Source organism: Urocampus carinirostris, chromosome 19 (assembly GCF_059441175.1).
Source record: "Urocampus carinirostris isolate Australia breed hairy pipefish chromosome 19, RoL_Ucar_1.0, whole genome shotgun sequence".
NCBI classification, from domain to species: domain Eukaryota; kingdom Metazoa; phylum Chordata; class Actinopteri; order Syngnathiformes; family Syngnathidae; genus Urocampus; species Urocampus carinirostris.
Genome location: NC_142367.1, coordinates 19052964 through 19067808, shown reverse-complemented (window position 1 = coordinate 19067808; position 14845 = coordinate 19052964). Strand labels below are relative to the sequence as shown.

Here is a 14845-nt window from a genome sequence, read left to right as displayed (position 1 = left end):
ATAAATCCAAACAGCTTGCCAACATCATTTTTGCCGTTCCATGTATTCCGTTACTCCCCAAGCCTGCACAAAATTTAGTCATTTTATTCATATTTACTGTAAATTCCGGACTATAGAGCGCACCTGACTATAAGCCGCACCCACCCATTTTTGAGTGATCTCGCACTTTTGTACTTATACAAGCCGCACTTTTGTACTTATACAAGCCGCACCCTTGTACAAGCCGCGGGCGCCCGCAGTAAATCCTGCGACACAGTCACAGGTTTTGTCCGGGCCACGCTGCGAGATCCTCAATTAATGCTAACAAGTCACTTTGAACGATTGTATGTTTCCGGCTTGTTGATTTTTCCGAATTTCTCAAGCAGGGATGCTACGTTAGCCAAATCATATCCAGGGTTGGGTAGGGTTACTTTAACTTGATTACTTTCAATTACTTTTGGATTACTCCAATACCAAATGTGCTAATAAAAGACAAAAGAAACTAAATATGACTAAAATTGCTAAATTTTGTGCAGGCTTGGGGAGTAACGGAATACACGGAACGGCAAAAATGATGTTGGCAAGCTGTTTGGGTTTCTTTTCATTTCGTTTCTGTCGCATTTGATGTTCGTTTTGCCAGAGATCAAAGAGATCAAAGCCAGGAGAGAAAGCTTACCACGTGTTGTGAGTCATCATTTTATTCATATTTAGTTTCTTTTGTCTTTCAATAGCATATTTGGTATTGGAGTAATCCAAAATTGAAAGTAATCCAGCGACTGGGAGGTCGCTGGTTCGCGCCTCGACCGACACATACCTAATTGGTATAATGGCGGCGCCCTCTGGCTGCGGCTGCACCGACTCGCTACAACGGGTCAGGTGTATCGACATTTCGTTCTGTGTACATTGTTACAAAGAATGACAATACAAAGGAAATTATTATTATTATTATTATTATTATTATTATTATTAAAGTAACCCTACCCAACCCTGATCATATCATAGCAAAAACACTCATAAAGGTTCATTTCTGCGTTACTTTCTAGGTCAAATTTCTAGAGTTAGCACATAAAGATGCTGAAATAATCACAAAGCAGTTGGTAATATGTCACTGATTATCAGCACGAAGTGAAAGTTTCTTGAAGCCAACACAGACACGCTTAAAACGCAACAAGGAAAAGATTCTCGCTTTCGTAAGGCACACTTTACCGGAGTGGTTCGACACTCGGAAGTCCATTAACATCTTTGTAACCGATTATTGTACAATTTTTTTCATTATTTAACCACTAATAATGAATGAATAAAAGCTCTTTAGCTGGCTGTTGCTTTTTGTGTTTCTTTAGTTTGGTTCAAATGTCGACTGCTTATCAATTGGAGTTCAAAATCAAATCACAAAGAAATATTTAGAAAACAATGATATGTTTTTTTTAACTGAAACGTTTAAGCGCCATTTTCTTTCAAAAAGGCTAATTTTCTTTTGGTCTTTGAACGCACCGGGATTCCCGCGCATATGGGAGAAAATAGCCAAAAAAATAACGTGTATTTTATAAGAATTCTTCTTTATAGAATTCTTAAAAGTGACCCAAACGAGTACAAAGAGCTTTGATTTATCAGCATGTATCTTTATTTATAGCACAGGTGTCAAACAGGCGGCCCGTGGGCCAGATTAGGCCCGCTAAGGGATTGAATCCGGCCCGCGAGACAACACTCAGAGAAGCGCAAGAGAAAAACAAGCTGCCAGTTGAAATATGTCCACTTGATGTTGCCAAAGCCAGGTGCCTCGAACAAAGACACTGTACTTGTATTTATTTCTCTCTCTCTCTCTCTCTTTTCCACCCCTTTTCTCCCGCTCTGTCTCTGTCTCTTTCACTCTCTGTGTCTCTATTTTTCTCTTCCTTTGTTGCTCTTTGTCTCTTTCTCTCTCTGCGTCTTTTAACCTGTTTTGCTCTAACTTTTTTTCCTTTTCTCTCTTTTCTCTTTTTCTCTTCCTACCCTTTGCGCTTCCTTTTCTCTTTTCTCTCCTTCTGTCTTTCTATTTCTCTGTGGATTTCTTTCTTCCTCTCCCTTTCTTTTCCCCCTCTCTCATGACTTTTTATCTTTTGTTTCTCACACTCTCTCCCTCTGTCTCTTTTTCTTTCTTTGTTCCTCCCTCTCTCCTTTTCCCTCCCTCTTTCTCTTTTATTTATCCCTCTTTTTCTTTCTCTTTAATCTACTAGTCCGGCCCCCGACGGGATGTTTGTTCTATCGTGTGGCCCCTGAGTTTAAATGAGTTTGACACCCCTATAAATTTTATAGGGACAATTAAGTCAAGTCAGTCCATTTTTTTTACATCAGTAGCCATCGATGGGAGGACAGTGTGTATTATTCGACCACTAGGTGTCGCTCTGTTGTGTAGTGTGTAGTGATCGCCCGGAACCTAACTAGTTCGTACTGCTTTTTAACACTATTTGCTTTCGCATCTATTTATTCAAGGCTCATTTTGCCCATCATAGATAAAGGAAATTGAAGAAGAGAGAGAATTAGAGAAAAAAATTGCAAGAGAAAGAGAGAGGGAACAAGAGAAAAAAAATAGAGAAATAAAGGGAAAAAGAGAGAGAGGGGCAGATAAAGAACAGGATAAAGAAATATAGAAAGAAATATAGAAAGAATGAGACAAGAGAAAGAGAGAGAACAAAAGAGAGAAATAAAGGGAGAAAGAGGCAGAGAAATAACTTGCAAGATGAATAGAGAATAAGATAGAGAAAGAGAGAAATAAAGGTAGGAAGAGAAAGAGAAGAGAGAAAAATCTTTTATTAGCATATTTGGCATTGGAGTAATCCAAAAGTAATTGAAAGTAATCCAGTTAAAGTAACCCTACCCAACCCTGTCTTTGTGTATTGTGATGATAGATAGCGTCAAGTTATCAAGTTGAAAGGCAGTATAACGTGAACTTGCGTTAAGGATCCGCTAGAGAGCGCTACGCAACAATAAGAAGAACGACTGCAAACGACATCTCGTCGGGTGAGTGATGCCCCACAGTTCAGAGGATCCGGGTTCGAATCCAGCTACCAGCTTACCCCGGTAACTCCAGTTTCATCACATATTTCAAAGACGTGCACGAAAGTAGGTTAGAGTAAGTGGTTGTCTTATCTTCAGTTTTTCAGCCCAGTAGTTTGTACCTCCACTCTTCTTTTCCCCTTTTTATTATTCCCTCAATTTTTCTGTTTTCTTTCGTTGTTTATCTTCTCCTTTCCCCTCTCTCTTCTCCCCCTCTATTTCTTTATCTTGTTATTCCTTTCCCTCATGTTCATATTTTCATTTCTTTTACTTCCCGATTGTTCTTTTTTTCCTTCTCTCTTTACGATTGATTTCTTGTTTATATTCCCATTTTATTCCACTCTGCTACAATTATCTCACTATTCTTCTGTTTATTTACACTACTTAATTTATGTATTTTTTATTTTCCTCCCTTCCTTTCTTTAAAACTTTTTATTCATTTTTACTTCTTTTTTCACTTCTCTTTCTATTGTTATCTTCCTCTGTCCGTCTAATTTTCAGTTTCCTTTCATTTTTTTATTGTCTTGGGTTCATTTTCTTTTTCCTTTGCTTATTCTGTTATTACTGCCCTTTATCCATTTATCCTCTCCCTCTAATTTTCTGTTTACTATCATTTTAGTGTGTTCTCCCCCACTCATTCTTCACTTTTTTTCTTTTTCCTTTACTTATTCGTTTTTACTGCTTTTTGTTTTTATATCGTTTTTATTCCCCCCTCATTTTTCACTTAATTCTTTTTTTAATACCTTTCCTCTCCCTCTAATTTTTGTTTACACTCATTTTTATTATTTTGTTTTTTCCACCCACATTTTTTTTTTTCATGCTGTCCTTATTTTGCCGACTTAATTTTCACCCTCATTTCTTACTTTATTCTTTTACTTATTCCTTTTTACTCTCTCTCCATTTATTCTGATTTTCTTTTCTTCACTTGTTTTTGTCATGGCCAGCATGGTCGCCGTGGGGACCGGTCTGCCCCGCCCCCTGGGCACCAGCTGAAGCAGATCAGCTAATTGCGTGTGTGCTAATTAAGGTTGGGTTGTGGGTATTGCGGGTGTTGGCTCATTACACATTGTCCGTTCTGTTATGCCCTGTCCTGTTTAGTTTGAGTCGGAGGAAACCTGTACTTGACCATTCTGAGTGTAAGAATGTTTTTGTTCTGTTTCGTCCCGGAGTTTTGGACGACTTTTATTTTGTTAAATAAAAGTTATGATTGTCAACGCAATTGAGTTCTCCCTTCCCGCCTCCTGCCTCCGTTCTGGTCCGGTCTCCACCTCGTGACGGTTTTACACCCCTTATTTATTTAACTTTCTCTTTCTCTATCATTTATCTTTACTTATTATATTTTTACTGCCCTTTATTTATCCATTTTTTCCTGTCTTTTTCCCCCTTATTCTTTACATTTTTCTTCTTCCTTATTCTATTTTTACTGCCCTTTGACCTTCTCCCTCCAATTTTTATTTCCTCTTTTTCCCCTACGCATGCTTCACTTTTTTCTTTACTTATTCTTTTTATACTGCTATTTATATTTTTTTCCTCTCCCTCCATTTTTCTGTTTACACTCGTGTTTATTGCTTTGATTTCCCCCCTCTGCCTTTACTTTTTTGCTGTCCTTTATCCTTTTTGCCTCTCCCTCCATATTTTTGTATTTTCCGTTATATTTTCTTGTTTTTCACATTCATTTATTACTTTATTCTTTTACTTATTCCATTTTCCTGATTGATTTTTCATCCACAGTCTTTACTTTTTTCTTTTTCTATTTTTTGCTGTCCTTTATCCTTTTTTGCCTCTCCCTCCATATTCATGTTTTCTTTCATTTTCTTACTTTACTTTTTTACTTATTGCATTTCTCACTGTTATTTTTTCCTCTCCTTTTTTCAGTTCTGTCACATTTTATTATATAATGTACTTTTCCTCCCTTTTAATTACATTAGTTTTTTATCTTTCACTTTCATTGTTAATTGTAACTTATTGTCATTACTTGCCCCACTGTTGTTTACTTTTCCAGTATTGTCACACATTATATTTATTGCTTTTCTTCCCCTTTTTTTTCGCATTAATTTAATTTCCACGTTCATTTTCAGTTGGTATTGGTATAGTATAGACCTTTTTTCTTTTTTTCTTTTTTTTTTCATTATTAGTCTTCAATGTAGAGTCATTTTTCTTCCTATATCCACTCATGTCCTTGCTTTTGACTGACTGTTTCAAAGGTACCACCCCAGCAGGGTTGGGTAGGGTTACTTTAACTGGATTACTTTCAATTACTTTTGGATTACTCCAATACCAAATATGCTAGTAAAAGACAAAAGAAACTAAATATGAATAAAATGACTGAATTTTGTGCAGGCTTGGGGAGTAACGGAATACATGGAACGGCAAAAATGATGTTGGCAAGCTGTTTGGATTTATTTTCATTTTGTTTCCGTCGCATTTTATGTTAGTTTTGCCGGCGATCAAAGAGATCAAAGCCAGGAGAGAAAGCTTACCACGTGTTGTGAGTCATCATTTGATTCATATTTAGTTTCTTCTGTCTTTTATTAGCATAATTTGTATTGGAGTAATCCAAAAGTAATCCAGTTAAAGTAGCCCTACCCAACCCTGCACCCCAGATGGGACTTGAACCCATTAGGCCACTGGGGGTTAGGAAAACTAAGAAACATAAAGTCTCCTGGTGTGTAATCACACATGAATGGCTGCGTATATCTTCATTGCTGAATCAAGTAGTCCGGAAAGTAGCTGAGGTGAAAAGCAGATGTATCAGTGAGATACATCCAGACATCTTAAAAAATATATCACCCATAGAACTCATTAAACCGTCTACTATGGCAAATGTATGGTGGACTGGTTTTACAGTATATGACCGAGGCTTTCACCCCAGATGGGACTTGAACCCACAATCCCTGGCTTAGGAGGCCAGTGCCTTGTCCATTAGGCCACTGGGGCTGATGGCATACACCTAAGTCGGAAGGGTAACAGACCTGAAAAATAGACGTCGCGGTAAGCTACTTCCAGACATCGTTAAAAAACATTGTTCATAGAATTAATTTCATGGAAGACGCCAGCCATTGTATTATTTGAAGTCATAAATTTATAACATGATGGGATATAACAAAAGGGTCCATTCCAGATGGGACCTGAACCCACAATGCCTGACCTAGGAGGCTAGTGCCTTATCTATTACCACTACCTGAGGGCCACTCTGATGAGCTCCAGCACCCCTGGAGCCCATGGATGGATGCAGGATGTTGCTGGGTTTGTTTTTCAGTTATTTGCAGGATTCCAAGCAGTTGATCTCCAGCAAACAAGTTTCTTGTTGCTCGTATTGTCTCCACGCTGCGTTTATCTGCTGTGACAAGAACCGAGCACCGGTTGGCCCATAATGCCTGCTTGCGTCACTCCCGGAGTCACCGTAACCCAAATCGACCCCCCTCCTCCTCTTACGCAACCTCGATTGCTACTCTCCGTTTCCGTTGGATCCGTTATGCAATCGGCTTGCTGCTTTTGTTGCTGTGGAGCATGACCCCTAAGATGCTGGTGACACCGAAATACTCACAACACACAGACACACATGTGTTTTATCCTCTAGTTCAGTAGTAGCTTAACACACAAGATTAACTAATACCAAAATAGACAATGCTCTTCTACAGACGTAGTGAAAACAAATTGTAATTTCTTGCTGCGAGATGTTGCAACTCCCTCCATTGGACCACTTTTTGATTTTTTTCCCACCATGCACCAGACGTCTTTTGGACGTCGTCTTTTGGTGCATTTTAGAAATGAGTTAGTCCATAAATAGACAGTTGCTTGTGTTTATTCACAAAAAAAATAGTAGTTGATGTGTATACGTTGTGCTACAGTAGAGTGCACTGAATGAGGCATCCTTAAGAAGTGGAATTTTAAATATTTTTTCTAGTACGTATGTGTTAACAATGCCCGTCTGAGTTCAAAGAGCATTTATGCTTTATTTCCCACCGCTCCATTTTGCTTTTATCTTACTTTTTATTAGGTTTAAGGAAAGGGGGGCAGGAGGAAGTGACATCAAGCCCTTCCCTGCGTTATTTTCTTCTGTTAGTATAGCATGGAAATGGTGAAAGTCAAGTCATGTTTATTTGTATAGCCCTTTATCACGAGGAGTCTCAAAGGGCTGTACAGACCAAACATTATTGCAAACCATAGACTATGATTACACCATCACCTGATCTAAAACCTACATGAGGGCAAGGAAAAACTCAAAACCTCAACATGAGGTAAATGAAGAAACCTTGAGAAGGGACCACACATGAGGTAAGCCCCGTTCCAGGATGACCAGGCTGCAACGGAGGTTGCAATAAGAAATAAAACACAGATATTGTCGACAGGAAATATAGGTCATTCATAAGCTATAGAACAGAAGTGTGTTTTAAGCCTAGATTCAAACAGTTCCACCGAGGTTGCAGATCTAATCTCAGGGGGCAGAGCATTCCACAACACCGGGCCCAAATGGAGAACGCTCTCGAACCTGCAGTTCTCTTCTTGGCTCTTGGGACCTGGACCTGGGTTCAAATCCAGCTACCAGCTTTCCCCGGTGACCCGGTGACTCCAGTTTCCTCACACCTTTACAAAAAATGTGCATGAAAATAGGTAAGAGTAAGTATTGTTTGTTTTATCTCAGTGTGCTGGCAATCACTTTACAGTCCAGGAGTTTATACTTTCTATTCAGTTGTGTTGTTTGTATTATTCTTTCCCCTTTGTTTCCCCTTTTTATTATTTTCTCTATTTTTTATATTCTCTTTCATTGTTACTCTTCTTTTTCCTCCCCATTCTTCTCTCTTCTTCTCATTTGTCATTTTTTATATTGTCTTTAATTATAGTATCCCGTTATTCCTTTTCCCCACATTTATTTTTTTACCAACTTTTCCTCATATTCATTTCTTTTACCAATCATGTTTTTTTCCGACGCCTTTTGCTGTTTTGTATCCACACGCTGCCTTGTCTTTTTGATATTTTGTTTACTCACTTGTTATCCCATGTCATATTACTCTTCTATTCCACTTTGCTACAATTATCCCACTATTTATCTGTTTACTTGGACCACCTAATCTATGTATTTTATTTTATTTTATCATTAGTATTTTTTTTCCAGAGAATATTCTATATTATCTACTGTCTTCAGTTTTGACTGACTGTTTCCAAGGTATCACCTCAGATTGGACTCGAACCCACGACCCCTAGTTTAGGAGGCCAGTGCCTTATCCATTGGGCCACTGGGGCTGATGAAAGTAGCTGGACAAGATGAATCCCTGTGTATGTTTTCATTTCTTACTTGAGTAGTCAGGATGGCAGCAGAGGTGAAAAGCATATGTATCAGTGAGATACTTCCAGACATAATTTAAAAATATTGTTAATAGAATTAATTTCACAGAATACCCCAAGGCATTATAATTATAATTTGAAGCACTGGATCTATGACACATTAAGATACAAAGAGAGCATCCACCCCAGATGGGACTTGAACCCACAAACCCTGGCTTAGGAGGCCAGTGCCTTATCCATTAGGCCACTGGGGCTAATGAAAGTACCTGAGTAGTCAGGATGGCAGCAGAGATGATAGGCAGATGTATTACTGAGATACTTCCAGACATCATAAAAAAGCATTGTTCATAGAATTCAAACTTAACCCCCCCAAAAATTTTAACTTTAACATTTCAACCCACTGAAGAAATCATTTGGATAGAATTTTGGCCTCTTGTTAACGCCTTTAAAACAATTTCAACTAGTTTTTGGTGGGTGATTAGTTTGGACATTTTCAACATCTTTTAGCCAAATAAAATCAGGACCATGGTGTTTTTTCACATTGTTGGGAATTTAATATCAAAATGTACCATTTACCAAATTGTTCGAATTAGTTATATGACTCCATTAACTAAATACAACCTAGATTCACCCAACAATTTATGCGCGCTCATTTCTTGATGGAAAGGAGGAACAGGAAAGCCGACATTTTCACACGGGGCAGATTTAATTTCATTAACAATTTAACTAAGTGTACTCCATCGAAAAACGGCTGAATTAGTGACGCTGGAGTCTCTGGGAAGCCTTCTTCTGAACTCCTTTAGCTCTCTCCCTATTGGCCCACGTCTCCCCGCAAGATGGTGTGCCGGCTCCTCCCATGGGCATGCCAAGGATGTTTGGAATGTTCAAAACAACACCGAGCGTTTCTACGTCATCAGGGCCCCTCTGCGTCTGGATCTGCTGATTATCTCATCAGCCTTTCGTCCCGTTCCCGCCATTCCTGTAAACAACCTTTTCTACTAGGGTGCCCTGACCTCACACCACAGCCCAGCCTGTGAATATCTTTTGCATTAAATGCAATTTGTATTCGATCGTATAAAATAAAATCCTTCAACGTATTTTCAAACAATATTTGCTGGGCTTAGTTTCTCCTTCTTGCCATACTTTGAGAGTCTCAGGCAGGTGATTCGGCTTTTATATCAAAGACCCGGTATTGTTTGCATGATGCTAACATGCTCTACTAAAAAGTCTTCAAAGACTTGTGCGGGACTGATGCATCACACGTAAAGGGGGCCAAAAAATGGCTGATTTGTTCGCCCATGATCCCTGTTAACTTCCACTACAACGCAGACCCCCTTTTAAAATCATGATACAGTGGAACCTCTGTTTTCGAACGCCTCTCAGTTCGAACAAATCAGTTCTCGACCCAAAATTTCAAGAAATTCTTCCTTCGCTTTTCGTTCAAAAAATCAGAGTTCGAACGCCGGTACGCTAGGGTGCGATGCTGAGCGGTGTACGGGTGTAGATCGTGTAGATTGCCCCCACCCCTCGTGAAGAACTGTTATGACGTGCGCGCACACTTCTTTTCGCTTTCGCTTTTAATATCGGTGAACGGAGTGTTTTAGCCCCGAATTATGCCTGCGAAGAAGGTACCGAAGCAGAAAAGTTGCTACAGGTGAAAAAAGAAGAGTAGTGCGTACAACTATTGCATTTAAGAAAGAAATAATAGCAAAATGAAGAAGGTGTGTGAGTTTCCCTTCTTTCGAGGGAATAGAGCATGGCTTCTGCAGACCACCACAAAGGTAAGAAATCCTATTCATAATTCTTTTCTTTATCCTTTAACCGCTCACCACTTTTTGTGGAGACCCGGGTGCTAAATGACGTGTAAACGGCCTGATTTTTTTATTTTTACACGTTCGTGTTAGCGTAATCTTTCGCACGGAAGATTACGCTAACGCGAACGTACGATTAGCCTGGGTTAACTTCATGTTTACGTTCATGGTAAACATTCAGGGTGTTGGAACGAATTAAAACGATTTTACATTACTTTTAATGGGAAAAACGATTTTCGGTGATCGAACAAATCGGTTTTCGAACAGCGTTCTGGAACGGATTATGGTCGAGAACCGAGGTTCCACTGTACTACAATCCTGCTGTGTAGTCAGTTCTTTGCCGCTCACTTTGGTTATGTTTTCAGAGTAAATAAAGAACCTAAGGGGATTTAAAGGATCTGAAGGTGTTTGTGTGTGGGGAGGTGAGGCGTGGGGGCGCTCTTTTCAAGGTCACGTCCCCGCCCCCTCCGGTCTGGGCAGAACCCGTAGCGTATAGACCCGTTATGGGCCTGCCGTCTGGCTTGAGTGGGCAAAAGAAACATGATTGCACGGACCGTACCGGTCCAAAAGGGGATAACATGTGCAGCCACCATTTTTTTCGAGCCCGAAGGCAAACATAACAGCTGAGTTAGCCGGAGCAAATTTAGTGGTGATGCAACAACTATGAGTCACCGTTTGGTGTGGGAGGATACTTAAAGCGTCCACTACCAGCAGCAGGTTCCTCCGAGGAAACAAAGTGCATTTTCCTCTTGGTCTTGACTCAATATAATCAACAAACACTACCTCATACGAACGTAAATTGGTACTCATGCCTATGTTTCTTGCACATGTTGACTGCACTATGTTTACTGCTCACCTTGCACAATGTTGACTATTTTTTTGCACTATGATGACTATTTTTTTGCACCAAATGCATAATTGCACAAACCCTTACGATACCAAACTGTATTACGATATCAAACTGTATGTAACATTCTACATGCCGACATTTCTTGTGTAAATATTGTGTAGATTATAACTATAACCTTATCCTCCTTGTTTTATAACCTTATCTTCTCTGTTCCTTTATCTTCTTGGCTTTTTTACCTCACTGTGAATGTGTGAAACTGGAGTGTCATGCCCAATTTTGTTGTCACAATATGTGAACCCATTATGTAACAATGACAATAAAGGTATATTCTATTCTATTCTATTCTATTCTTCTATTTTTATTCTATTCTGCTGTTTTTTTTTCTTTCCCCCTTTAATTTTTTCTTTTTTCCCTTTTTATTATTCCCTCCCTCTATTTTTCTGTTTTCTTTCATTTCCTTGTTTTTCTTCCCCCCTCTTCATTTTTTACTTTTTTCTTTTGCCATTTTTCATACTTTTTCCTCTGCCTCCATCTTTTGTTTTTTCATTATTACTCTATCACCTTGTTTTTCTTCTCCTTCCCCCCTCTTCTCTCCCTCCATTTGTAATTATTCTTTTTTTCTCTTTTGTATTTATTTTCTTTCATTTTTTAGCTTGTTTTTCCTTCCCCTTTTTTTTCATTCTCTCAATCTATTTATCATTTTACTCTCATTTTTCCATTTCTTTTACTGTCCAATTGATCTTCTGTTACTGTCTTTCTCAGTTCCATTGTTTTACTCCCATTTTATTCCACATTGCCACAATAGTTTTACTATTCTTCTGGTTCACTAGTTAATTAATCCACTTTTCTTCTCCTCCGTCCTGCCTTTAGTTTTTATTTGAATAACTTCATCGGCCGCATCTTTTAATTGACTAACTTTAGCTTCTTTGTACTACATCTGTAATGTTACTGTCAAATTTTCCCTCTCTTATTTTTACCACCCATATTGTCACCATATGCTGTGTAGCTAGGTGACTCCTCCTCATTCTTTACTTCTTTCTTCACTTTTCTTTCCATTTTTATATTCTTATGTCCATCTAATTTTCAGTTTTTCTTCATTTTTAACTTTCTCCCTTTTTAACAGCTATTTTTCCCTTCTGTTTACTATCATTTTTATTGTTTTTTCCCTTTGTCTTTACTTTATTGTTTTTCCTTTACTTATTATATTTTGCTGTCATTTATCCCATTTTCCTCTCCCTCCATGTAACTGTTAACTTACATATTTTCTCTTTTCACCCGCTTTACTATTTTTTTCACTCCCTCCATCTTTCAGTTTTACCCTATTTCATTGTATTGTGAAGTTGTCTTTTTTTTGTTTTAATATTTACTCCACTGTAGTATTCAACCTCCTCTTTCACTGTTAGTTGCGCCAATTTCCTTTATCCATCCTTATTTTTGTTCACATTTAGATATTATCCCCCTTTAATTTTTGTTCACACATTTTCTTCTCCTCTATGTAGTATTTATTAGTGTCTCTTCTTTCAACTGTTTTTTCCCTATGTTTCTTATTTCCCTGTCTATTTCAGATGATATTGTATATTGTTCACTATCTATCCACCCTATCATCTTAACATTTAATTGCTTAGTTTTGTGAGATTTTCTTCGTATATCGATTCCTGTCTTGCTTTTCCAGGTAACATCTGACTTACAAGGTCAGTGACTGTTCTAAAGTTACCACCCCAGATGGGACTTGAACCCACAATCCCTGGCTTAGGAGGCCAGTGCCTTGTCCATTAGGCCACTGGGGCTGATGCAGGTAGTGAAACATAAAGTCTCTTGGTGTGTAATCACAGATGAACGGCTGCGTATATTTCCATTGCTGACTCAAGTAGTCGGGAAATCCGCAGAGGTGAAAAGCAGATGTATCAGTGAGATACTTCCAGACATAATTAAAAAAACATTGTTAATAGAATTAATTTCATGGAAGACCCCAGGCATTATAATGATTTTTTGATTCAGATTCAGATATACTTTATTGTCATTCTTGTACACATGTATACAGAACGAAATGTCGATACATCTGACCCGCACAGTTTCCTTGAATGTAAAGATATACATAAAATGTTGAATTGAATTGGAGTATTGAAGTAGTAATAATATACTAAATAATTAATTCTACGAGTATTATACAGTAGTGCCAAGAGTGCAAGAGGAGTAGCTAACCAGATGTGCAAAATGGGCAGTCAAGTAAACAAGTCACTATACAATAACAATAACACTGGAGTACGATAGTGCAGGGGAGAACAGATCTGCAAAGGAGTGGCTAGGTATAAGAGAACTGCCAGTAGTGCAAAGACAAAAAAAAAAAAGATAAGCAGCTAATGATTATTTGACGTACTGGTATATAACACAGTAACATACAAGGAAAGCATCCACCCCAGATGGGACTTGAACCCATAATCTCTGGCTTAGGAGGCCAGTGCCTTATCCATTAGGCCACTGGGGCTGTGACAACTAAGAAACATAAAGTCTCCTGGTGTGTAATCACAGCTGAACGGCTGCGTATATTTCCATTGCTGACTCAAGTAGTCGGGAAAGCAGCAGAGGTGAAAAGCAGATGTATCAGGGTGATACTTCCAGACATAATTAAAAACCGTGAAACACACGGGCGGGGCCAATTGGACACCATGGCAACGGTGACACACACGGGCGGGGCCGATTGGGCACCATGGCAACCGTGACACACATGGGCGGAGCCAATTGGACACCATGGCAACCATGACATATACTGTAATTTGACAGGATTTCGATGTCAATCATTATGAACAAAACTTAAAACAATGAATACAAAATATTCAGTCGCCAAAAAGTATTACATTTAAAGTTCCGACTAAGATTCTAGATTTTGAACGCACGTGAATCCAGCTTAGAAATCTTGTTCTTTATTGTTCATTCCCCAAAGGTGAGAAATGTTTTCACCAAATTATCTTTATTTTAGAAAAAAGAATCTCCGATTCTTTTATTACGTGTCAGATTTTGCTTGACGTTGTTGCCAGTCACCCCACAACTCGCATCCCGGCGGCGTCACCGGTTACCGTGGGAGGAACAATGCTGACATCACGCTCATGATGCAGTTCCATCAGCGTTGCTTTTTTTAGCCGAGGCTCGTTCATGCGTGGGCAGATGCCCACTGGGGACTGCATCTGCCTCTCTATTTGTTCAGCTGGCAGAGAAAGAGGGGAACACAACCGGAGACTGTATTGAACACACTATGTCACATCTCTGTGTGTAAGCAAATTTTTAACAAAAAAAAAACAAAAAGAAGGGATACACACAAACAGAATAGGTCCACAGACATACAGGTAAATAAGGCAAAAATCTCCTCAAAATGATCCAATTGTTTCGCTACAAGAGAACTAATCTTTCTTACTGGTAAACTGGTGAGGAAAACGAGCTCTGTTGTGGACACAGCGCTGGACAGCCTGACAACAGTAGCTGAGAGACGGGCACTGAAAAAGCTGCGGTCAATCATGGACAATTCATCACATCCACTACACAGCATCATCTCCAAACGGAAGAGCAGCTTCAGCGACACACTGCTGTCACAGTCTTGTTCCACGGACAGACTGAGGAGATCATTTCTCCCTCATGCCATGAGGCTCTTTAACTCCACCCGGGGGAGTAAAAGCCCACATTAAACCATGAACCCAATTTGCATGTTACCGTATTTTTATTACAGTGTGTATTTTATGTAGCACTATCTAAATACTCTACATCAACACGTTACATTGGGTATTTATGTATTACATTCCTTTTCCTTTATTATTGTTTTATTTTCAACACAAGGATACTGCTGGAAGTGTGAATTTCCCTACGGGGATGAATAAAGTAACTATCTATCTATGTA

The 14845-nt window shown here is 38.9% G+C and overlaps 4 non-coding genes across 4 annotated transcripts; all 4 read right to left on the bottom strand.

Annotated features, from left to right (window-relative positions):
• Nucleotides 1-5876: 5876 nt before the first annotated feature.
• On the bottom strand, nt 5877-5949 carry trnar-ccu (transfer RNA arginine (anticodon CCU)). Its single transcript has one exon. It is a non-coding gene; the product is annotated as a tRNA-Arg (tRNA).
• A 2530-nt stretch (nt 5950-8479) lies between these two features.
• On the bottom strand, nt 8480-8552 carry trnar-ccu (transfer RNA arginine (anticodon CCU)). Its single transcript has one exon. It is a non-coding gene; the product is annotated as a tRNA-Arg (tRNA).
• Nucleotides 8553-12673: 4121 nt separating this feature from the next.
• trnar-ccu (transfer RNA arginine (anticodon CCU)) lies at nt 12674-12746 on the bottom strand. Its single transcript has one exon. It is a non-coding gene; the product is annotated as a tRNA-Arg (tRNA).
• A 625-nt stretch (nt 12747-13371) lies between these two features.
• Nucleotides 13372-13444, bottom strand: trnar-ccu (transfer RNA arginine (anticodon CCU)). The gene has a single exon. It is a non-coding gene; the product is annotated as a tRNA-Arg (tRNA).
• Nucleotides 13445-14845: the final 1401 nt, after the last annotated feature.